The 13,428-nt window shown below is 46.2% G+C and overlaps 1 long non-coding RNA gene across 1 annotated transcript in view; it reads left to right on the top strand.

Annotated features, from left to right (window-relative positions):
* Positions 1–1,164: 1,164 nt before the first annotated feature.
* LOC137521346 (uncharacterized) overlaps positions 1,165–13,428 on the top strand; it is a 485,899-nt gene continuing 473,635 nt past the window's right edge. Inside the window, exon 1 of the long non-coding RNA XR_011022104.1 lies at positions 1,165–1,318. This is a non-coding gene — a long non-coding RNA (uncharacterized lncRNA). The remainder of the gene's footprint in view (positions 1,319–13,428) is intronic.

The following is a 13,428-nucleotide window of genomic DNA, read 5'->3' as shown; positions in this document are numbered from 1 at the left end:
AAAATTAAATCTTCTATGAACTCACTATACTCCTAACGGAATACCTTGGGGTGTCTTCTTTCTAAAATGGGGTCATTTGTGGGGTTCCTATACTGCCCTGGCATTTTAGGGGCCCTAAACCGTGAGGAGTCGTCTTGAAAGCAAATGTCGCAAAATGACCTGTGAAATCCTAAAAGTACTCATTGGACTTTGGGCCCCTTAGCGCGGTTAGGGTGCAAAAAAGTGCCACACATGTGGTATCGCCGTACTCAGGAGAAGTAGTATAATGTGTTTTGGGGTGTATTTTTACACATACCCATGCTGAGTGGGAGAAATCTCTCTGTAAATGGACAATTGTGTGTAAAAAAAATTAACAAATTGTCATTTACAGAGATATTTCTCCCACCCAGCATGGGTATGTGTAAAAATACACCCCAAAACACATTATACTACTTCTCCTGAGTACGGCAATACCACATGTGTGTCACTTTTTTGCAGCCTAACTGCGCTAAGGGGTCCAAAGTCCAATGAGCACCTTTAGGCTTTACAGGGGTGCTTACAATTTAGCACCCCCCAAAATGTCAGGATAGTAAACACACCCCACAAATGACCCCATTTTGGAAAGTAGACCCTTCAAGGTATTCAGAGAGGGGCATGGTGAGTCCGTGGCAGATTTCATTTTTTTTTTGTCGCAAGTTAGAAGAAATTGAAACTTTTTTTTTTTTTCCTCACAAAGTGTCATTTTCCGCTTACTTGTGACAAAAAATAATATATTCTAGGAACTCACTATGCCTCTCAGTGAATACTTTGGGATGTCTTCTTTCCAAAATGGGGTCATTTGGGGGGTATTTATACTATCCTGGAATTCTAGCCCCTCATGAAGCATGACAGGGGGTCAGAAAAGTCAGAGATGCTTGAAAATGGGAAAATTCACTTTTTGCACCATAGTTTGTAAACGCTATAACTTTTACCCAAACCAATAAATATACACTGAATGGGTTTTTTTTTAATCAAAAACATGTTTTTAAACATTTTTCGCGCTGCATGTATACAGAAATTTTACTTTATTTGAAAAATGTCAGCACAGAAAGTTAAAAAAATCATTTTTTTGCCAAAATTCATGTCTTTTTTGATGAATATAATAAAAAGTAAAAATCGCAGGAGCAATCAAATAGCACCAAAAGAAAGCTTTATTAGTGACAAGAAAAGGAGCCAAAATTCATTTAGGTGGTAGGTTGTATGAGCGAGCAATAAACCGTGAAAGCTGCAGTGGTCTGAATGGAAAAAAAGTGGCCGGTCCTTAAGGGGTAGAAAGCCCTAGGTCCTCAAGTGGTTAAACGTTTACTGTGCACACAGTGGATTTGCCTCCAGAATTCTCTTGTGCATCAGAATCAGAATCAGAATAATTTATTTCGCCAAGTACAACGGGGGTTGTACCCGGAATTGTTTTTGGCTCATACAGGGTCGGTGATGGTACAAACACATACTTGCGATCTTCAACACATACAATCATATACAGTAGTACAAAGTAGACATATACCTATGTGTACAGACAGCACATGGCTATAGTGAAGGACGCATGGGGAAGTCTAGAGTGCTATGTGAGGGGAGCAGCCTGCCAACTACTGACGGCGCTCGCTCGATCCACAGCAGCTCCAGATGCCCCGCAGTGTATCCTGGAAAAGAGTGATAGAGAAAGAGAGAGAGAGAGAAGGGATAGCTAAAGAGAGAATGAGGAAAGAAGGAGAGATCCAAAACAGGAGGAGAGAGAGCGTCCCTATTAGGGCTGCAGATTTAATAAACACCCTGGGTACAGTCTGACAATCAGTCCAAGCCCTGGCATGCTGCCCGGAATCCATTTATGGTGGTTGCAGGCAGAGGGGACCCAGTGCCTGGGAGCGAAAGGAGCCAGTGGCCGCACAGGCCGATGGAGCTAGTGGCCGAGCTGGAGGAATCCCACCAGGAGAGAGAGATGAGAGGACCGACATTAGGGGAACAACACGCATATCGGGCTCACCTGGGCAGGGCAGCAGTGATGTGCCACCAGGGGTTGATGTGATCTCCCCTGCGGTCTGGATGGGGAGGCATCCTGCCTGTGCCTGGCAGCAGCGGTGGTTGATCAGAGGCAGGGCGAAGCCGTGAGGTGCCTGGGCCTATTGTCCCTCCACGTGGGTGGCGGCGGCCGCTCAGCTTATCCTAGCAGTCACGTGGGTAGAGAGCGCAGAGATCACGGAGCTGCGGCTCTATGGTGGTGGAGCTGCGGCTTTATGGTGGTGGAGCTGCGGAGCTGTAGCGGCAGATGGAAGCTCGGCTCTATGATGATGCAGCTGCGGGGCTGTAGTGGCAGATGGGAGCTCCCGCTCGAGCAGATGGGCCAATGGAGGAGGGCGACCGGCCCCCGACATCCCGTCCATCCCAGCGGTCTCCCGTTCAGCATCCACGAGGCGTCCAGGTCTCCCGGCAACGGCGGTGCAGTGGCACCTCTCACAGCCTGCAAGGAATGCGGAGGCCGGACCGGTGGCGTCAGCGCGCGTCTCTCCCCGCGTCTCTCCCGCTCACAGGTCCCAGCGGATGCTCCACATGCTGGTGAGCTTCCCCTGCAGTCGGTCTCCCGCGGCGGAGCACCCGACCAGCCGATGGCAGCCTGCGCTGCACGCCTGTGTCCCCTGCATCTCACCAGGCAGATGGAAATTATAGGTGAGAGCAGTTGGGAGATATTAAAGAGAAAAAAGGAAAAAAGGCCGGAGCCCTGTGGCCGTGGCGTCCGCACCCGGCGCCATCTTAGACCTGCATGGCAACTGTGGCCTAGTAATATGGGATTGGCGGGTGGTTGTCTTTTTACATTGTCGGCAGTGGTGCGACTAATCTCTAGCATCAGTCTGTTCACCGTGTTTCAAGCCTTCAGTTGCAACTATTCCCCAAATGGAAACGGGAGCAGTTTAGACGGAATTGGCGAGCTTTGTAACATTATCATCTATGATCAAGCAACCATTTTTTTTAACTACCTAACGACCGTGTCACGCCCAGGGGCGTGACCACAGCGGCAGCCCCAGGACCGCCTAGTGCCAATTGGCGTCAAGTCCTGGGGCCAGCTACTGCAGGAGATCACGCGCACATCTCCTGTTTGGGAGGCAGAGCTCCGCCCTGCCTTCAGTCTCCGAGCGGCAATCGCCACTCAGGGGACTGTTAGACGGCTAAACGTCCTTCTTTTCACTAAGTACAGCGCTGCGATCCGCAGCAGCGTTGTACTGGGGACAACCGTGTGGCACGGCTGTCCCCCTGGCACACAGGAGAGCAATCGGCTCTCATAGGCTGAAGCCTATGAGAGCCGATGGCGTCACTGGCTGGGGGTGGGGAGGGTTTTCAGGGGGAAAAAAGAAATAGTACATTTTATTTAAAAAAATTAACATAAATATTTATACAAACGAAAACATCTTTTCCGTCACTTTTGTGGCCAGCATAAATGTTTGTAGTTTTCAAAGTTCGCCTCCCCATTGAAGTCTATTGCGGTTTGCGGAAGTTCGCGCGAACCGAACTTTTGCGGAAGTTTGCATTCGCGGTTCACGAACCGAAAATCGGAGGTTCGGGCCATCTCTATTTGTTATAGACTGAGAAAGAGTTGGATGCTTTTGATACCACAACATAATTTGTCATAGAATCCAATCCATCTGGAAGCTGTGAGAAAGAGTATACCATCTCAAGATTGTTAGGGGTCATTCTAAGGACCTGTCTTAAAGTGTACATGTAAGTAGGAAACTTACATGTACACTTTGGCAAACTTACTTTGGCAAACTCTTATAGCATCCATATAACCCAGCAACGGTACTCATGATCTGTATCCCCATTCACCAGAAGGAGCAATTTGGCCAGCTGACCTGATTGGATATTAATTGCTTGAATAAAAAAAAAAAAAAAAACTAAAAAACACTAAAGAACATACACAGAGCATTATATACAAATGGACAGATCCATCACCAATTGTAGCGCAAATTACAGTGGATTGCAAAAGTATTCGGCCCCCTTGAAGTTTTCCACATTTTGTCACATTACTGCCACAAACATGAATCAATTTTATTGGAATCCCACGTGAAAGACCAATACAAAGTGTACTGGTGAGAAGTGGAACAAAAATCATACAGGATTCCAAACATTTTTAAAAATAAATAACTGCAAAGTGGGGTGTGCATAATTATTCAGCCCCCTTTGGTCTGAGTGCAGTCAGTTGCCCATAGACATTGCCTGATGAGTGCTAATGACTAAATAGAGTGCACCTGTGTGTAATCTAATTTCAGTACAAATACAGCTGCTCTGTGACGGCCTCAGAGGTTGTCTAAGAGAATATTGGGAGCAACAACACCATGAAGTCCAAAGAACACACCAGACAGGTCAGGGATAAAGTTATTGAGAAATTTAAAGCAGGCTTAGGCTACAAAAAGATTTCCAAAGCCTTGAACATCCCATGGAGCACTGTTCAAGCGATCATTCAGAAATGGAAGGAGTATGGCACAACTGTAAACCTACCAAGCCAAGGCCGTCCACCTAAACTCACAGGCTAAACAAGAAGAACGCTGATCAGAAATGCAGTCAAGAGGCCCATGGTGACTCTGGATGAGCTGCAGAGATCTACAGCTCAGGTGGGGGAATCTGTCCATAGGACAACTATTAGTCGTGCACTGCACAAAGTTGGCCTTTATGGAAGGGTGGCAAGAAGAAAGCCATTGTGAACAGAAAAGCATAAGAAATCCCGTTTGCAGTTTGCCACAAGCCATGTGGGGGACACAGCAAACATGTGGAAGAAGGTGCTCTGGTCAGATGAGACCAAAATGGAACTTTTTGGCCAAAATGCAAAACGCTATGTGTGGCGGAAAGCTAACACTGCACATCACTCTGACCACACCATCCCCACTGTCAAATATTGTGGTGGCAGCAGCATCATGCTCTGGGGGTGCTTCTTTTCAGCAGGGACAGGGAAGCTGGTCAGAGTTGATGGAAAGATGTATGTAGCCAAATACAGGGCAATCTTGGAAGAAAACCTCTTGTAGTCTGCAAAAGACTTGAGACTGGGGTGAAGGTTCACCTTCCAGCAGGACAACGACCCTAAACATAAAGCCAGGGCAGCAATGGAATGGTTTAAAACAAAACATATCCATGTGTTAGTATGGCCCAGTCAAAGTCCAGATCTAAATCCAATCGAGAATCTGTTGCAAGATCTGAAAACTGCTGTTCACAAACTCTGTCCATCTAATCTGACTGAGCTGCAGCTGTTTTGCAAAGGAGAATGGGCAAGGATTTCAGTCTCTAGATGTGCAAAGCTGGTAGAGACATACACTAAAAGACTGGCAGCTGTAATTGCAGCAAAAGGTGGTTCTATAAAGTATTGACTCAGGGGGCTGAATAATTACGCACACCCCACTTTGCAGTTATTTGTAAAAAATGTTTGGAATCATGTATGTTTTTCGTTCCACTTCTCACATGTACACCACTTTGTATTGGTCTTTCACGTGGAATTCCAATAAAATTGATTCATGTTTGTGGTAGTAATATGACAAAATGTGGAAAACTTCAAGGGGGCCGAATACTTTTGCAAGCCACTGTATTGTAAAAATGTGTCAAACGATCCTTCCCTAAAGCAGTGACATCATTTGAGTGGGCTTTTGGAGCTGCAGCATTTACTTACCTACAGGGGGCTTCTCTGTAGCCCCCCAGGACCAATGACACTCCAGGCAATAGCCTGGAATGCCATTGGTTAAAATCAGCCCTGCCTCCAGTATTAGCTTTACTGTATATCCTTGCATGTAAGCCAACATTTTTGCACCCAAATTTTGTGCTAAAAGTGTATGTATAAGGGGGTGTGTGGGTGATGTACTGTGGGTGATATGTGCTCCAGCTTGCATCCTTGATTCTTCCTGGAAGCCACTTAACTAGCCACTAGAGCACCAGGCTCACTCTGGTCACATGATAGTGAGCCTAGAGCTCTAGTGGCAAGTAAAGTAGCTGCTGGAGAAGCGAGAATGCAAGCTGTACCGAGGAGAAATACCATTGCTTTAAGAGAAAACTGTAACGAGAGGGATATGGAGACTGACATATTTATTTCTTTTTAAACAATACCAGTTCCCTGGCAGCCCTGCTGGTCTATTTGGCTGCAGAAGTGTCTCAATCACACCATGGTATTGCTTATAAGGAAATAAATATAGCAGCCTCCATACAAAATGTTGGCTTCTCGCTTCAGTTGTCCTTTAACCAACACACTCCAATGCTTTGACCGGCTAATCAGCCAGTCACAGCATTTGGCCTATTTTAGAGGCCAAAAGTGGAGGTGGGCTTATCCGCAGTGATATACGGTATATTTCTCATAAACTGAAATCCAGACTATATGTCTTCACTAAGATATGGTCGCATTAGACTTTGTCAACATGGGCCCAGCTGTGAAACTCTCTCATCTCTTTTTTAGTCATATAATAATAACCACTAGATATGATTTTGATTCAGAGATTTGAGTAAATGTTGTTTAAAGGGAAGGTCCAAGCAAAATAAAAAAATGAGTTTCACTTACCTGGGGCTTCTACCAGCCCCATGCAGCCATCCTGTGCCCTCGTAGTCACTCACTGCTGCTCCAGTCCCTTGCTGGCAGCTTTCCGACCTCGGAGGTCGGCGGGCCCCATTGCGTACATTTTTACGCATTCCCGATAGTGCAGGAACATTAACACATACATTTTTACGCGTTACTGGTTCAATGCGTAAAAATGTACGCATTGAACCAGTAACGCGTAAAAATGTATGTGTTAATGTTCCTGCACTATCGGGAATGCGTAAAAATGTACGCAAGGCGGCCCGCTGCCAGCGGGGGACTGGAGCAGCAGTGAGTGACTACGAGGGCACAGGATGGCTGCATGGGGCTGGTAGAAGCCCCAGGTAAGTGAAACTCATTTTTTTATTTTGCTTGGACCTTCCCTTTAACCACTTGCCGACCGCGCACTCATACCGCGCGTCGGCAATGTGGCAGCTGCAGGACCAGCGACGCAGTTCTGCGTCGCAGGCTGCAGGCTAATTAATCAGGAAGCAGCCGCTCGCACGAGCGGCTGCTTCCTGTCAATTCACGGCGGGGGGCTCCGTAAATAGCCTGCGGGCCGCCGATCGCGGCTCGCAGGCTAAATGTAAACACAAGCGAAAATAATACGCTTTGTTTACATTGTACGGCACTGCTGCGCAGCAGCGCCATAAGGCAGATCGGCGATCCCCGGCCAATCAGCGGCCGGGGATCGCCGCCATGTGACAGGGGACAGCCTGTCACTGGCTGCACAGGACGGATAGCGTCCTGTGCAGCCCAGATTGCCAGGGGGGACAGGGATGAGAGGGAGGGGGGGAATTTCACCGCGGAGGGGGGCTTTGAGGTGCCCCCCCCGCAACACCCAGGCAGGCAGGAGCGATCAGACCCCCCCAGCACATCATCCCCCTAGTGGGGAAAAAAGGGGGGCGATCTGGTCGCTCTGCCTGCACCCTGATCTGTGCTGGGGGCTGCACAGCCCACCCAGCACAGATCAGCTAAAACAGCGCTGGTCCTTAAGGGGGGGTAAAGGGTGGGTCCTCAAGTGGTTAAGGATATTACGCTTGGTCACATGTTCTTGTCATCCACTTGTCCAATCAACAAGTTTCTGTATGCTTTGATAACCATTTATTGTAAACTGTTTATTAATATTATTGAAAATTTCTAATAAAAAATGTTGCTTCAGTAGACTTTCACCTCACTATACATGTGATTTTTCATGAATATGTAGTAGTGTCCTGGTTATCCAGAGGTCAACTAATCAACAGTCTCAAGCATTCTGCAGGAATTCCCGGCAGTACTCACAGTGCTGAAGGCTGACTTCTTGTGCTGTTGGTGGGCTTAAAAGCTGCGCTCCATGGCTACCCAAGGCTCTGCCACACTAAAACTCTCCACTGAGCTTTTTGGGAAAATTCTCTCGCTGAGGGCACGAACACGTCAAGCCAGCAGCATTTGCTGCTGCAAAATCTAATTGAGGCCCCGAATTCTGAAGTGCGCCTAGGCGCCAACCTTCTGACACACTGCAGGAGCACTCTACGCTGTTCCTACTCTCCTGGGGTCCAGTTAAGGAGAATACAGAGGACATCAGGACAGGACAAAGGCCATCAGGGCAGGACAGAGGCCATCAGTCTACACTGCTCTTACACTTTTCCTACTGAGAGGTCATCAGTCATCCTACTCTCCTTGTACTGTACCCCTAAGTGGCTGCTTGAGATGCTTTAACCAAAGCCTCTTGAGACAGCATGGCTACAGAGGGGGACATGCAGCCAGAAAAGGGCTAACATGAAATGGGGCCCTCGGCAAGATAACAGTTTTTGGCATGGCTGATGGTCACCTGGCTTTTTTAGTAATATTTGGTGGGGGCTAGCATCAACTAGGCCCCTAGACTTTCTCCAGGCCCTAGGCAACTGCCTAGGTGTGCCTTGTGCATGATCCAGCTCTGAACGCAACCACACTCCTCCTCAACTCAGCCTCTCGACCTTTCAATTACCATATTTTGACATTAATACAGAGTTTACAGTATGTATATCGTACTGGGTGTAGTATTTATTAGCTAGGCCTATATTTAGCATTGAGTCTTAAAGGACAACTGAAGTGAGAAATATATGAAGGCTGCCATATTTATTTCCTTTTATACAATACCAGTTGCCTGGCAGTCCTGCTGGTCTATTAGGATGCAGTAGTGTCTGAATAATGTCAGAAACAAGCATGAAGCTAATCTTTCAGATCTGACAATAATGTCAGAAACATCTGATCTGCTGCATGCTAGTTCAGGGGTTGTGGCTAAAAGTGTTAGAGGCAAAGGATTAGCAGGATAGCCAGGCAACTGGTACTGCTTAAAAGGAAATAAATATGGCCGCCTCCATTTCCCTCTCGCTTCACCTTTAAGCAAACATTAAAGAGACTCTGTAACAAAATGTTCAGCCTTAGTTCTTCTATCCTATAAGTTCCTTTGCCTGTTCTAATGTGCTCTGGCTTACTGCAGCCTTTCCTAATTGCACAGTGGCTGTGTTATCTCTGTTATACGATCTAATCTGTTTTCTTCTGTCGGCTCTGTCGGCTAAGGCTGGAATGTGTGGAATGTGCAGGGCTGCTTGTGATTGGATAGAAGCGATACACACCCTCTGCAGGCCCCCTGCAGGCTCTGTATGACTCACACACTCTGCTTATGTGAGCCTATCACAAGCTGGTTAGTTTGTTTGTAAACACTGCCTAAAACTGTTAATTACAAGCCAGGATTGCAGCAGAGAGTGGCAGAAACAGCACAGAGGGGCCCAGGAGAACATAATGAATAGAATGGTATGCTTTTTGCAGTACAGATTCTCTTTAAGCACACTTATCCGGCATCAGCTAATCCCCATCGGTGCCAGATAACCAGGACCGTCTTTGCTAAAGTGAGCCAATGTCAGTGAAATAATCTGTCAGATAATCATGTGCTATGCATTGTCATGATGGCAAGGATGCTGTCTCATTAGGGTGTAAATGATTATTTCATGAATTATGTTACGGGAACTACAGGATTGCAGTTATAAGCCCACACATGACTGAATCTCAGGAGACAGAAGAAGGCATCTGCAGAGAGTCAGCCAGAGATGAGGGGGGCCATGAAGACATGTAAGTTTATAAACAGTATTTTTCGGACACTGCAGAATAACCATTTCATGAATTAGAGAACAGTTAAAGAGAAATTGCACAGACAGATTTATCTAGATACTTTTACGTTAGAAAAGCTCTCTACCACAACAGGATTGATGTATTGATTGCTATTGGTTGGTGGATTTCTGTTAATCATGTACATTAACAATGCTAAGCACAGTGTACAGAGCAAACCAACATACTTGAAGGAGTCAAGCCTATTGTCCATAAAGTTACATGTGGCATGAAACAAATACTTTGCAGATCAAATGGACAATAGTGCTGTGCTCCAAACTATTGGTAGATTCAATGGACATATATTTATACTGTATATACTGTTTATATATACTGTAATATATATTATACATCTACAAAGATCTTTATGCATACTTTGTGCCTCTGAAGAAGTAGTCATTTGTGGATAGCGAAACGCACATCGTTTGTGGATACTGAAACGCAAATTATCTTCTGGGAGAAAACGCAGGAGAAAAAGTTAATTGGGTAAGGGTCAGTCTGTATGCAATTAACTTTTTCTCCTGTGTTTTCTCCTAGGAGATCATTTTGAACTTCTTTTTAACCACTTGAGGACCCACCCTTTACCCCCCCTTAAGGACCAGCGCTGTGTTGAGTGATCTGTGCTGGGTGGGCTCTGCAGCCCCCAGCACAGATCATGTAGCAGGCAGAGAGATCAGATCACCCCCCTTTTTTCCCCACTAGGGGGATGATGTGCTGGGGGGGTCCGATCTCTCCTGCCTGCATGTGGCTGGCGGGGGGGGCACCTCAAAGCCCCCCTCCGTGGCGAAATTCCCCCCTCCCTCTCCTACCTGGCCCCCCCCCCCGGAGATCAGGGCTGCACAGGACGCTATCCGTCCTGTGCAGCCAGTGACAGGACGTCCCCTGTCACATGGCGGCGATCCCCGGCCGCTGATTGGCCGGGGATCGCCGATCTGCCTTACGGCGCTGCTGCGCAGCAGCGCCGTACAATGTAAACAAAGCGGATTATTTCCGCTTGTGTTTACATTTAGCCTGCGAGCCGCCATCGGCGGCCCGCAGGCTATTCACGGAGCCCCCCGCCGTGAATTGACAGGAAGCAGCCGCTCGCGTGAGCGGCTGCTTCCTGATTAATCAGCCTGCAGCTGGCGACGCAATACTGCGTCGCTGGTCCTGCAGCTGCCACTTTGCCGACGCACGGTATGAGTGCACGGTCGGCAAGTGGTTAAAATAACTTTTTAGCACTTTGCAATTGAATAAATACCAAAAATTAAATGTACTATCAAAATTATTTTGAGTATGTTCTCACTTGCTGGTGGTTTTAACTTCTTGGTGGCCGCGTTACGCCGATGGACATGCACGCGGCGACAGCCTCTAATGCCGATCGGCGGAAAGTCCTTGGGGTGGAGTTTGCAGGGGATCGCTCCTCTCCGTCATCAGTCTCCCAACGGCAATCGCCGCTAGCAGACTGTTAGATGGCGAAACCGCTGTCTATTAACAGTGTACAGCGCTGCAATCTAAGGCAGCACCGTACTGGGGACAGCCATGTGACACGGCTGTCCCCCTGGGGGAGACAGAAGTGATCGACAGCTGATCTCGGGGATTGGCTGGCAGGCTGCATATAAAAATAAAAAATTAAAATGCTCAAATTTATTTAATAAAAAAATACATATTTATAAAAACAATAAATAAACATTGGGGAGCGATCAGACCCCACCAACAGAAAGATTTGTGTGCTAAGGTTGTGCGGCCCTGCAGTGAGGCCTTAAAGCTGCAGTGGCCCATTTAGTGGAAAATGGCCTGGTCCTTAGGAGGGGGTTTAACACTGCGGTCCTCAAGTGGTTAAAGGAATTTTATGTCAAGGTGTGAAAATATCACCTAGATGAAAACTCAGGAGAAAAAGTGAATTGCATATGGGCCAGTATGTATAGGTTAGGTGTGTTTGCAGTATTGGTTCGGCAAGACAAGCGCAGTATCAGACTGGGAGGTGGAAATACTGAGGAAATCCACCTGCTGGCCAATCAGCAGTAACCCTGTGTTATCGCTTTCAATAGAAACCTGCAGCAAGTCTTCACTGCAAGCAGCAACACCTGATTACTGCTGCTTGGCCAGCGAGTGGATTTCCTCAGCTTTATCACCTCCCAGGCCGACACTGGACAAGTGTCACCAATCAGAGACTCTGTAAGGGCCAGTATAGACGGATGGTTGCTGGTGTCTATCCACATCCTTTACTACTGGAATGCACCATGTCATGCATTGAGACAAATGGAAGATTCATCTTGATGTGTTTACCGCTGATTGCTCCCAATTGTACAAATGCTATGGTCGATCAAATGTTACAAGAAGCTGCATGTAGCTTCTAGCGTTGTTTACGTTCATAGTTCTGTATCCCCCTAGGGTCTCAAAATGCAGCTAACCTATGGGAAACTATGCCATTTTTCTACTCAGTAGCAGAAAAACATTTGACAACAGCAAAACAAGTCCCCAGCAGTTGCTTGTGTGAACCTGCCCTAACTGAAAAGAATGAAGAGTAGCTTTCTAGTAGTGTCAGTTGTCCATCTAGAGCTGTTGGTTTATACAATACCTATAGCCTAGATTCAAATGATAACACTAGCAGACACCTGTTTCAGCCTTCATCAGTGCAAAATATGGATTGGATATGAGTCTATGGGCAGGGCTGGTGAAAGTGGTAATATGTAACTGTTCAGTTATGTGAAACCAATTTACACAGGACACAAATGAACCTCAAAGCTTCCTATTCAGAATTACTATTTTCCCTTTTTAAAACAGAATTTTTATCTCCATGTATGCAAAAAGCAGCATCCATAATAAGCATGCATGCATAAGAATGCATGGTAATGCAAAGAAAAATGCACCTAGTAACTTCCTTTAGGGATGCTCAATGAGATGCAAATAATTCTAAGTTGATGCAAGATTATGCACATTTTTTGCAAATATATGCAGCTTGAAAATTGACCAAACCAAGCTGAGGTGGGATTCTATTATTCCATTTTCAAGTTGCATTCAGCTGCGTTAAACATTTGCAAAATTCTGCATCCTGCATCAGGATGAGAGATAATGTTCATCAGGATGAGAGAAATTGTTCAGTTTAATTATCTATGGGCTTGATGCATGTACCGGTAAGTGCGGTGATATTGCTGCGCACAGACAGTGCACAGCAATACTACTGTTAGTACCTGCAGCAGGTTACTGCGAGTTGTGCTATTACTGTGACCTGCGGTACTCGAGTAATGCAAGTGTTGCTAAGGTAACTTGTGTTAGTAGCACCTTTACCGTACCAACACTTGCATACTCGGGTACTGCAGGTCGAGCTAATAGTGTAACTCGTGGCAAGCTGCTGTCATTAGTAATGGCAATATTGCTGTGCGCTGTCTTAGAACAACAATATTACCATAGTTATGTGCATTAACCCCTAAATCAATAAAGCCAATATTATTATAACATTGGCAGTACCAGATTTTAAATAGTGACGTGGTAAAATGATTTTGCTATTCCTGGTACACAATTGTGCAGTTTCTGTCCTGTAACATGATGGTTTTCTCAACCTTGGAAGATTGTACCTTACTGCATCTGATTTATTTGTAGGCTGTATTATTATCCCAAGGAAATAAATTCAGCAAGCTGTCAAAAAACTGTGGTACCCTGCACATGTATTGTTAGGTGGTACAACAGCTTACTGCACATCGAATGGGAAAAAAAATGTGAAATTTACCTCCATAAATACAGTATTGCTCACTGTGCCCATTGCTCGGCAACTG

This window comes from Hyperolius riggenbachi, chromosome 1 (genome assembly GCF_040937935.1).
Source record: "Hyperolius riggenbachi isolate aHypRig1 chromosome 1, aHypRig1.pri, whole genome shotgun sequence".
Taxonomy (NCBI): Eukaryota; Metazoa; Chordata; class Amphibia; order Anura; family Hyperoliidae; genus Hyperolius; species Hyperolius riggenbachi.
Note: the sequence above shows the minus strand (reverse complement) of the source record. Positions and strands in the feature narration are given on the sequence as shown.